The sequence below is a fragment of the Ambystoma mexicanum genome, chromosome 5q (genome assembly GCF_040938575.1).
Source record: "Ambystoma mexicanum isolate Mex_15411 chromosome 5q, UKY_AmexF1_1, whole genome shotgun sequence".
In the NCBI taxonomy this organism is placed as follows: Eukaryota; Metazoa; Chordata; class Amphibia; order Caudata; family Ambystomatidae; genus Ambystoma; species Ambystoma mexicanum.
This window is the reverse complement of record NC_090933.1, coordinates 450320751-450333810: the sequence shown is the minus strand read 5'-3', so window position 1 is coordinate 450333810 and position 13060 is coordinate 450320751.

Below are 13060 nucleotides of genomic sequence, written 5' to 3'. Positions count from 1 at the left end.
TTAGCCATTCATGGCTGTGGCTTGTTTGGAGGCAGTCCGAAGTAGGATACATTTTAATTTTGTGAGTTGAACTTTAGGTATGTGCATGACCTCCAAGACCAGATTAGAACATGGCAGTTTTTTTTAAAGAGGTGAATGTCATTGACACTTTTGACCTTCAAGTAAAGAGGAATGTGGGTTTTGATGTTGAGCTACACTAGTTTCATGTGCAGGATGAAAAAGGATCTTTGTGGAGTATTACATGTTATGCAGCAGCTTTGGGATCGGTGTGCGCCCATCTGAATGAGCTGTTTTCTGTTTCTGAGAAACAAGGTTAAAAAAAGCGGGGCCATGCCATCGAACCCCATGTGTGTTATGAGGATGCTGACGATTACCTTTGGTTGAAAGTATTAAAGGTGAAAGAGAAGCTAAGCAGGACCAGTGGGTTTGAATCCTTTTTTTATCATGAGTGCTGAGTCATTGATGACTTGCATGGTGGATGTCCTTGTGCTGCATCTGGGGATGATTCAGCATTAACAATCCTTGAGGAATCTGTTTTTGTTGATAATCTCATGAAGATGGAGTGAGAAGGTTTTCTCCATGATATTCCCTAAGAAGCGTAGATGTCTGATGGGCAGGTTGGCAGTTAAGTTAGCTGGGTTGAGGGTGTAAAGCATGCAATGTAACCTATGTAACCTTAACTGCACCACTCTATGCACTGGCATAACCCTTCTCCATGTAATTATGGATTAAATGAAAGTGGTGTGAAAGCTGTGTGCTTGCCGTGAGGGAATTATGCATGCTGTTTTGTTGAGATTCAGCTACCTGTGGTCTGTCTTCACTTACCGTGGACTGGTTGTGGAGGTAGAGTCAGCAAAAGCCTGAAATACGCACTGAACGCACAGGAGCGCACACAATGTGAAAGCTGTGTGTTCCCTGTTCTGGGTCTCTGGGACCCGAGGTGGTTGAGAACAGGAGTAGCTGAAAACCCTCTTGAGAGGTCATAAGAAGCTCTGACAGTGAGTGATTGTGACTGATAAAAAGCCCAACCGGACAATGTGAATTTGTGCAGTCATGGAAGAGGGGTGGCTACTTCAGCTGTTAATTTGCTGTTTTCTTTGCCCCAATCCAATACTGAATCATTATGCAACGAATTTGATCTACCTATGGATCGTCGAGTTCGTCTTGTTCTCATTCTTGAAATGTATATATCAAGTAAAGGATGATTTTTCTGAAGGCTCTTGAGTCTGGATTTCACTTTGAATGCCTCTTCTATTAAGAAAACAATTGGTGCATGTAATCATAAGGAGAGAATGCGCTCAAGTCAATCATGTGTGAATAGGCATGTGTACAAGCATGCTATAAATAAAATATCATATCATTAGCCGACATAAAAGGTGGTGAGAACAAGAATGTTTTTCATGCTCCTGCCCCAAACATGTTGCAAGTGGAGTGTGTGGAGGAGCGGGTAGGTACAACCCAATCTGTGGTGGATCCTTACCAGGATTCTTTGTCTAATACACCAGCACTTTTTGACACTCCGATTGGGGAGACAGATCCTGGAGTAAATGACTCAACCTTTCTTTCCAGCTCCACATAGTATTCTAATCCTCTGAGAACAGGCATGTGGCTGCGTACACTGGCTGCGCTTAACTTCGTGTTGTCATCGCTAGTGTAGGTTTTTGTTTTTTAAAAGAAGAAGTTAGGAGAGACTCTGAACAACTGCAGAGCATAAAAACACTTCTGGAAATTATACACAAAAAAGAGGAAGTGAAATGTGTTTTTTTTTAATGAAGTTTTAGGTATTACAACTAAATTAGTGGACATCCAACAAGAATTTACTTCCTTGACGTTCCACGAGAACGTTTTTGAGACCGCATTAAAAACAGAGAGTAGTTAAAACCAATTAATCCTTATGCATCTAACAAGGAAAAATCGAGTTTGAATTATCCTCCTCTTGTGTAATTGATATAAATGGGTCAGGAGAAAGTCCTTTACAAGACCCAAGATTAATAGCTGAGAGAGGGGATACCCACGCCCCTGAGGTGAGGATAGAAATGTCTTCATTCGTGGATACTCCACCAGATAAGGACGTAATTGAAGAATCCCTGAATCTGGGAGCTATGGAGGAAGGGAGTCTGCCCCTGCACTATTGAGATAATAGTCACACAAAAAACAGGAATCAAAAGGGAAAAGCAAGTTATGCAGAGTGTTGCGCAACAGGAAAGGAATTCCAAAAACCAAAGAATGAAGAAAGTTAATAGAAACTCCTCCCGCAGATTTGTTAGATCGTTAAATACACAATTGGATCTGGAACTATCAAAGAACACCATGGTTACCAAAGAAGGGCTGAGGATTGCTCCAATATTTTTATAACATGGAGGCTCTATGAAGCATGAAGGCAGGGCCAAAATGGCATCCCAATATTCTTTAAATGACATTGAAGGCATTAGGCTTTTTCCTAAAGATGTTGAAGAGCCCGAGCTCCAAGAATCCTCAAGGCGTTTCTGTGTTTCATCTCTCTCCTACTGCTCTTGAGCAGCAAGAAGTTCAGCCTAAAACTATAGAGTGTGGGTCTCAGCCGAGTATGGCTGGAAAAAGCAGGATAATTTGCCATACAGAAGACCCCCCCATTCTTACTGCCGTGGCTTGCCAAACTGACCACAGAGTCTCATTTTCCACGGGGCCAATGTAGGGCTGTCCAGCCGGAGGGACCAACATGATCTATGCAAAGCTTCTAGAAGCAATAGTATTAGAACCCCTCAGGGTCCCTGCTTAACCAAGGAGTGAAAGGCAGTCTTTCAAAGCTATGGAGGACGCAGTGATAACCATGTGAAAGCTTATAAGAAAAAGTCTTGCAGAACGAGTAGCTGTGTTTTTGCTTGACGTTAAGAATGCTGAGGGATCCAAGCCGGTTTGTGAGGGGGTTAAAGTCCCCTGTAAGGAGAGCCAGTGTTATCAAAACACTACTAGATCATGTGGAAAGCACATTGACAGAAGTGTCTCGTGACAATTTGAAGATGAAGTCGAGGCTCAGAAAGAGTTTCCTGAGAGCTTTATCATGGAAGCAACTTTCATAAACACTGACCTTAAGTTTTTAAACAGACCTATGGTTTTGGCAATTTTTACATGAAATTCCATGTTTAAAAATGATTGGTTCTAAAGGCATCAATCAAATTGAGTTCTGTGATGGAGAAAGGTGGGATATGGCGAGATTAAGATTAATCAGAGAACCCATTTTAACATCTGCTGATGAGATCTGACTGACGGGCTTTGATATTTACATCACTCAGAGTGCCTTCAGCCACAATCCTCAAGCATGTCAATTTATGGAAGAGCAAGATGATGATTTCCGAGAGGACCTGAGTATTCCATGGGCAGCAAATAGTAGTCAGCTGAGGAGGGTGAGAACGGTGGCCCATGAGGGAAATAATGGTGGAATGGAAGGGGATTGGTTTTGGTTGTCCCACTCATTAGGAAAACACATGAGAGAAAATACAGGGAATAGACCAGATTTTTATCATTTGCTCTTGCAATACCCATCGTTTCCCACGTTTGTCCAGTCCATGGGATTATAGTAGGAAATCAAGCATGTGTAACCTTGTGATTTTACAAGAAACGTTTTTGACAGAGAATGTGATAATGGACGGTCACTCTGTTCGCCAGCAGATGACAATCAAGGGGGTGGAGGGACGCCCCAAAGATGGCCTCTTGATTGGGTTGAGAAATTAAAGTTATTCTTAGTGTGTATACCTGAGAATACTCAATGTATGGAGTTTTGGCAACTCACGCTGTTATGAAGGGTGTGACTGTTCATATGTTGATAATAAATGTGTATTGTAGTTATGTTGAAAGGTCACAAAAAGTGTTGATTTACCATATTGATGGGATCCTGACAGGCTGGAGAGCAATCCAGCTGTCTGGATCGATAATAATAGCAGGTGATTTTAATGCAAACTGACTAAATCCGTCTAATTACACAGAATTATTGACATTTCAAAAGGAAAAAACATTGCAACACGAAAAAGGGAAGAGATGGTGGGATTTCTTTGTGTGTTAACTGGTAAGCAGGAGTAAGGGGCTTACTACTGCAATACCTGGAGTAGCAGCTCCAAATCATCTATGGTCGATTTCATATTTGTTTCTGAGGATCTGTGGATGGAGAAAGAAAGCTCAAAATTAGCAATGGTTTCAGTGACCACGCTAGGTTGAGAGTGGATTTTCCCTTACTAAAACAGTGGGGAAAATGCAGGATGTCACTGTATGCAGAGGTAAAAACAGATTGAGGGCCCAGAATGACATTCAGGAATTTAATAATAAACCCGAGATGCCAATTCTAGAAGATAAGGGAGGAATTAACTCATGTGCATGCTCAGTGTTACACCTCAAGAGTTTCATAAAAAAATCCTTAAGACCAAGGAAAATCAAAGAGAATTCTAGAAGGACTGATTACAACCCAGGTATTCAGTGCATCAAAAGTGAATATAGGAGAGCTGTGAAAAAGATCACACATGCAGGTATACTCACCCCCCCATTATGAAGGAGAGCTGAAGAAATTAAAACAGGGTTATAAAAACTGAATTAAATCTATAAAAGCATTGGCCTAACAAAGGGAGGGTGAAGAAATGTTCTCATGCATCATAGAGAAAGGTGACATACATGATTGAAAACTAATGAAATCTAAAGAAGATCCGCAGAGTGTAGTCCAATGTAACCCCATACCAGAACAAAATTGGAGAAAACACTTCTCTAGATTGTATAACCAACCGGTTGATACCTTAATAAACTGGGAGAGGCTGAAATTAGCAAATTGGACTCTGGTACCCTCTGTGAGCCAAATTGAAAGTATCATATGCCACAGTAGCAAGTCTAGCACGCCAGGCCCGAACAGAGTCATGGAAATTGGCATATATAGTCCCAATATTTAAGAAAGGAGCAAGAGATGTCCCTGAAAATTACAGGCCTATTGCGCTTCTTGACGCAGACTCAAAAATATTTGTGTCAGTCTTGCTCTCCTCTCTTAAAGATTGGGCAAGTAATTACAGCATTTTTAAGTCAAACCAGTTGGGATTTCAGGCTGGGGTAGGCCCCACTGTGGCAGGTTAGGTGCTAAATCACGTACAACGCATTGCTTGGGTAGGGGTCTCAAAGGAAGTGTATGTTGTTTCGGTGAACCTATCCTTAGCCTTTGACCGTAAAATTAGGAACAAATTGTGGAAGAAGCTACATGATTGGGGGCTTCTGAAGGGTCTATTGGCACTCCTTAATCATTTGCATGAACATTCTGCTCTTAGGATTAGGCTAAACTTAGAGGGATTGTTGTCTTCAAAGACGACTATGACAAACATTGGTCTCTGACAAGGTTGTAAATTAGCGCTGTTCTTCTTTATTTCTTATATGGCAGCCCTGGCGGAACATCTCAAGTCTGCATCATTTATTTCTCCCAATGTTGTGGGAAAAAATATGTTCTGGTTAACATATGCGGATTACATTATTTTGTTGCACTGTACTAAATTGGGGATTCAAAAAATGTTAGATAGCTTCCATTCATATTACCTAAAGAATGACCTCACCATAAACATTCGGAAAACCAGTTTGTTAACTTTAACAGCAGGAAAACGATCAAAGAAACATTTCTTATGGTTGGGGATAGAAAGAATCGCCCAGGTTGACAGTATGAAGTATCTTGGTTTTGATATATTTAGCAATCCAGGGAAGAGATTGGTAATGGAAGGTTTTTATGTAAAGGCATTAAAGGCAGTAGCTCAGATGAAAAATGTTAACTTTCAGTATGGAATGCTTTCTATCATTCCTCAAACATTTTTAAAATAAAAAATCATTCCCATTTTGATTTATGGGGAGGAGATTCATCACAGTTTGTTGCATGAGGATTTTTATCATCTAGAACGGTTTATATGGAAAAAGGTTTTAAGAGTAGCTCAGGCTATACCCATTTGTGTCATTAGATTGAAATTAGGTTTATAATCATTGGAGGCACAAATTGGCCGGAGGAAAATCCTACTGTATCACAAGTTCAGATCCACTCCAGTGAATACACTGTTTGCAGATTTTAAAGAAAGGTATTCCCAACTGGACAATATCTGCATTAATAAAACAGCTGAAAAACTGGAAAGTTATTAAATGATATTCCAGGAATTTAAAAGCAAAGATTGTGGCTCACAGACTGGTGTAGTACACGTGATGTGGTGAGTGGATATGAGGGATTCCAGAACATTATACTTTGGCATACAAAGTTAGGAGTATGTGCACAATATCTCTGTAAATATCCCTCTTGGAAAATTGGATACACATTGTTGAGGTTCAAGCTATACATTCTGCCTACCAAGGTAAACTGTGGCACATCGAAGAAGGAGGACTGTATTTCTGACAGATATAGATTCTGTTTAGAGGACAGTGAGACATTACAACATTTAATTCTGTACTGTGAATCTCTGGATGTGCAACGGCATGCCCGTTTTAGAAAATATACAAATATATATGGTTGCAATACAGAACACTAATATGGAATTTGTGTTGGTCCAGGATGCCTCATCATTTGAATAATACTCTGTTCCAATTTCTATCTATGATTAAATTGGTGGAATAGAGATGGAGGAAAAAGGAAAAAAACTCACAAAAGTAAATATGCATCCTGGATCATACTATGTTAAATTGTCTTGGATGTATGATGAAAACTTTATTGCATGATTTTAAGGTAATGTATTTTTATTGCTACTATGTTTGATGAATTTGTGCAAGGTTTCAGTTTGTTTTAAAGCTGAATGCACAATAAAGATTAACCCATTTTTTTAACAAAAATTAAATGAATGATATATGACATTATCAGTGGCATCACTGATGACATTATACATACTATCCACAATGGCATTATGAATGACATTTCTGATAAGTTTACTGATTACATGCTATATGGCCAGGAACGTCATTTGGTGGTTGCTAGGGGTCACAACTGCAACCCCTGCTGTCTCCCTTGCTACACCTGGCCAAAACTATATATATTACAGGGCCTGCGATAGCGGGCCTGTAGTTATGGTCAAGTTGCTCAACCCATAGGAAGAGCACTTTTTGGGCGGCTTATTACTTTGCCCCCTCTGGAGGAATACTTAATAAACTTTGCAAAAAAAGTATATGGGCCCATCAGATTGATTCTAAAAAGTTAATTGAGTTTTTTTTTTCAATGGGGGGAAAAGTCATAGGTGGGGTTCCAAAATTTCTGTTTTTTCCATTGTTGCAGCCCAAACCGCTGGATGGATTTTCACAAAATGTGTGGCAGGAGCAGCGGTTTGGACCTGAAAGCGTGCTTTTGTAAATTTGGTGTAAATCTGTCGAGTAGTGTTCTTTAAAACAGCCCAAAAGTAGGTCAAAACAAATGATTGATTTCTGGATTTGGTCCGCGGACCCACTTCCCTGTACGGTCCGCTGACAGTCCTCCGATTGGCCCAGAGGCCGACATGAGGTCCCCGGACATCGAACGTGCCTGCTGATTGGATGGTGAAAAGTGTGAGGTGCATCATATTTTCTGAAATGCACGCCATGTTGGATCCGCAGGCAGCCGCACCTGACCGCGGACCGATCGGTGGGGAAAATGTCTGCAAAACACATTTTGGGTCTTTTGGTGCTGGAAAGAGGGGCTGGGTAGGGTGGGGGAGTGGAAAAAAGATGATATGGGGCTCTGTGTATAGCTGGAAGAAGAGCGTACGGCTGGCAGGCCAGTCCTCAGAGGCTGCGGTAGTCCGCACACACTGCAGCAGTCCATGGGCATAGTCTTGGCCGAAAAGCTTGAGACACACATTTGGGGTTATTTGGTGACTGAAAGAGGGCTTGGGCGGACAGCTTGAGACACACATTTGGTGTTATTTGGTGACTGAAAGAGGGCTGGGTCAGGGTAAGGGAGTGGAATCTAGATGATAGGGGGATATTTTCATAGGTGAAAAATAGGGTTGGCCGTTCATTTTGATGTCTGTAGACGTCATTTGAATTGGGAGGTTCAGGGTGAGTTGTGGTGTGGTGCTTGAGGCCAGTGGACAGATTCTTGGGTGCATGGCCGTCTGGCCACTGGCCACAACTATTATAATAATATATGTACAGAAATTGAATCTGGCCAGAGGATATAACCATTATAATAATATGTGTATAGTATTACAGATAGTGTATGGGCAGGATACAGTATTTGTAATATAATGACATAATACAATTGAAGTGCAAATAGTACTTATGATTGCTGTATAATTGGGGGCAAAGGTTGAGTTTGTTGTACATGGTAATGAAGGAGAAATATACGCTTCCTTCTCTGTGATAAAAACACAGTATAATATGTTAGGCAGGATAGTGTACAATGTCTCATTGCATACAATGTCACACAATAATGTACTTTTTAGACCCTCATAATTAGTACATTACAAGTACTATGTTTGATACAACATGACTGTGTGTTCTGCACAGTTGCTGTTTCTGTTTGCATAATCATTGGGTAATTGGGAAAAAGATCCATACAGGATTTAAAAAAAAAAGACATTTATGTAACTTTAACTTTCATGTTTGTTTGAAGTGTGCAGTCCTTAAGGGAAAGTTTAAAGTGCAGAAATAAGTGTATTTGTTGTTATAAGCAGGGTTGCATTAGGAAGAATCGTAATGGTGTATTTTGCAGTGAAATGTAATCAACTGTTCATAGTTTTGTAGTTCTGAAGGGTATTTTTTTGAGCAGTAAGATACCTGTTGGTGTATTCTAACTATTTTGCACTTCAAAATTAGCATTGCAGTATTATGGATGCAGCGAGATACCAGTTGGTGTATTAGAACTGTTGATAGTTTTATAGTTTTGAAGGGTATTTTTTGAAGCGGCTCGATACCTGTTGGTGCTTTCTAACTATTTTGCTATTCAAAGGTATCATTGCAGTACTTTGGATGTAGTTAGATACGAGTTGGCACATTCTAACTGTTGATAGTTCTACAGGTCAGTGAGTAAAATTTGTAGACCCTCATAAACAGCACATTGTAAGTTTTATGTTTGAAACAACATTGCTGTGTAGTTCTTGTTTCTGTTTGCATAATCTTTGGGCCATTGGGAATACAAATCTATACAGCATTAAAAAAACTTACTACAATTATGTGAGTTTAACTTTCACAGTATGTTTGTTTGAAGTGTGCAGTACTTAAGAGACTAAAGTTAGGTTTAAGGAATATTAAGTAGGTATGTATTAGATTTTCTGGTAATCTATGCTTTACAATAACAGAAATGTCTTGCATTCAAACCAACCCCATCTTTTTTAATGTCTGCAGTATAGTGACCTGCAGTGGTTATGGCACCGGTGTGGTAGATTATGCCTACTGTTGTGAAGGTTGTCTTGCCAAAAGATATTTTGTGTGTGAAGCTAGTAAGCTTGCAGTTGTTTTTGGTACTATCTGCATTTTACCTTAAAACATTGGTGTCAGATATTGGCTATGTGAGTTTATGTGCAAGGTGGAACAATTGTCTGAATTCCAAAAAGTGCTTATTATGGCATGATTTGCATTTTGCACCAGCTGATGAAATGGAATGGATTCGCAGTTTGGTATAGATACATAAACACATCGTTCATTAGGGATGTGCTCTTGTGAAACATGGTTGCAGAGAGTGCATTTATGTTTCCTCATGTATGAAATTGGGAAGATTCCCTTTATAGGTATGTTTTTGGTTTCCACTACTTGCAGTAAGTGCATTCAAAATTCCTGTGGATCTTCCTGTGTGTTTATGGTGAATGTTACCATTCCTGAACAGTAATCTAATGCTTGACTGATTCCTGAGACACTGTAAGTGTTGTCAGGATTATTTGTGGCATTTCTATGCAGGACAAGCATTTGCAAACACAACTGTCTGAGCCATTCAGGTAAATGCTTTAAACAATTGGTGGCAATTGGAAAAGAAAATTGATAGCTACATTTGCATAGAAATTTACACTGGTTGTGTTAGAAAATGTAAATGGTCCAGAGTGTTCTGTCTCTGTGTCATTTGCTGGAGCTCCATTTGTTTTTTTAGAAGAAATATTTCTCTTTATATCTGCTGATGGATGTGCAGTTGTATTTGCACAGGATAGTTGTGTGGTTGTACTGCTTGATGGAGTAGCAGTTTTTTTTGTTTCTTTGGTGGTACTGTTGAGAGATCTCTTATAGGTTCTGTTTGTATTAATTTTCTTTTAAAAACGGTACCTTTCTGAGGAACAGGTTACATATTTAGATGGGGTGTGTACAGTGCCCGTAGTCTATTGTACTCTAGGATGCAAGGAATGTCAGTCTTTGAGTTTGTTTGCATCAAAATAGACTACACATAGTTCTTTGAGTGTACGTAGATGTGAAAGTGCTACATAACTCATACCTTCTCTGAAGACTCTGCTGCCAATGTCAATCAATGCCTGATCTAGAGTTAGACCTTGCGATTTGTGAATAGTGACTGGATATACAAGAGACAGAGAGAATTGTTCTCTGCGTACTTACATGTCTTTGAGAAGAAGGAATTGTGCTATTGAGCATCCTATCCTTTTAACTTTTGAAAGTTTGCCAAAGTGGATGTTTACAAACTGAATGTTATTGTCATGTGGATACATCTGCAAGCCAACGAATTTACCAATTGCTCCATTGACTAAACCTTGCTCCAAGTCAAGGTTATGTTTTTGAATTACTCTGCAGTTTAAATACAATATTAACATTTTCTCCGAACCAGCTATGTTGGAGATACATCTTTCTAAGCTATTTAGTTGTGATGTTGTTTGTTGACACATAGGGAGTGTTATTCAGTGCACTTCCAGTTTGTCTGTGGAGCTAATATGCTCTATTGGTTGCATTTCTTTTTTAACATTGTCTCATTCAATTGAGTACAGATTGCTAGGGTTGTCATTAAAGACATGCATTTTACATTTTGTTGTGCTTATTGTTTCATGACATCAGGAGCAGATGTGTTATGCACATGTAGCTCATGGATGAATCTACTATTTAAGATGGAATGTGCATCTTCAGAAAGAAGACCAATTCTAATGCTTTTATAAATGTTAGCATAGGTGAGGTATGCAGACTGATTGAGTTAGTTCTCTGTATTGGAAATGTTGCCAGAGATTTACATTTCCTATGCTGCCAAGTGTGTTGTGGCACTGTTTGTGTCCGAAGGTTTTTAAAATAGATTCAACTTTCATTGGTGTTAATTGTAGGAGATCTACAAAAACAATAACGTGTTTTCCTCCAAAGAGTTCTTCATAGTCCTTTTTACATTGAGCAGTGATTTCAGCACTGACAAGTTTTCTTCTGATTGTTCATGTTGATACATGATATTTTTGCTTCAGTCATGGCTACCTCTGCTTCATTTAGAATGAGTGGCTCTCCAAGTGGTTATTGGCTCCCTGTAAAATAAGGTTGACTGCCCTCAGGAGTGCCTTCATCTAGTTGTGCTTGAACGTCTTCCTCTTGTTGGCATTCATTGTCCAACATGTTTTTGGATTGCTTGACATTGACATGTGTTATACTGCTTTCATTTGCATTGAATGCAACTTCAAGTGAGTCATGGTTATCGAATAAATATTCTTCTTTTCTCCATGGTTTAGAAAGTTGCAGTAGGGCCATGTAATAACGTTCTCTATGTTGAGGAGTTTTAAATGTTAATTTCATATGATTAATTAGACTGGGTTTGGTACATTTGATAAGGCTTCCGTCACAAGCTGAGACCACATATTTTCTACTTTTTTCAACTGGTTTCACATTATTTTTGTAGTAGTTTTGCTTTGGGCTATATGGTATAGGCACATTTTTTCCAAAGCAGTACTTCTGTTTGGGTAGTATGTGTCTAATACATTGTTTTCTAAAAATGTCCTGGCTGCTGGGATCATTTCTGGCTATTGTTTCTATGTCTTGGTAGGATTTCAGCACTCTTTTTCTGGTTGTAGCTGGACCAAGGCTTAGCCAGACTATGGGCCTCATTACAACCAGGGCAGTACCGTAATGAACAGTGCTATTAAGGGACTGGCACCATTCATTACGGGCCACCCCATTACGGAGGCTGTAGCTGATCCCGCTCTGGAATGCCTGGTCAGACCAGGCGTCCTTAGCAGGACCCGCTAGCAGACCAGGATGCTAACAACAGGCCCGTTATTAATGGACCCATTGTTAGCATCCTCCCCATTCCCATTGAGCCCTATGGAGGCTCAAATGGGAATGGGGATGTACTGGGTCCTGGGAATGGGAAGGGGAATTACCGGGCCCTCCAAGGTCGGAATGGCCTGGTAATTCCCTATTCCTGGAACCCGAACCCGGTACCTGGTATGGGGGAAGCCATGCCGCTAATAGAGGTATAGCTACCTACATACTTTTAATGACCCCCTATGTGTTCAGATTTGCCATATAAGGATGTGCCTGTTAAATGATTTGCAGCTTCGTAGCATCCACATTCTCTATGGGACAGCATTTTTATGCCAAAGCTCTACAATTTTCGTGACAGTGTTTTGTCAGATGATATGTCATCCCAGAGATCTTGCAGATCAGCAGTGGAATTGTCTGCAATATATTGTATATCTATGTTTGCATTCCACAAGAGGGCAATGATTGCATTGTAATCATTGATGTACTTTGAAACTTTGTTTCTTTTAATGCTGTATGTGTTTTTAAGTGATTTGCCTTTCACACTGTGTCTAACAGAAGACATCAAGCTATTTACTTGTCCTTTTGCTGAAACGGGTGTAGGGAAACCAAAGCGGCATTTGGTGTAGTATTTACCTTTGCTTTTATATCTGCACTGGCAGTATATGCCACACGTATGTTTTTGTAAGTGTACAATTTGTGTATGTTGCTCAGTATGTGTAGTTTCTGAAGGAATGCCACAGGATATGTATTTGTGAATAAACCGCAAAACAGTGGCATCACTTTCATTACCAAATTTAGGAGCATCTTTTATCCACAAAAGCATGTGGATGTGTGGTACTCCTCTGGATTGGTACTCTTTTCTCCAAAAGAAGTGTTCCAAATCTCCGAGGGGAGGGATACTTTTATTACAGATGAAGTGCAGCATGGCAATAAAGCAGTGCTGAAAGTATCTTGATAGATG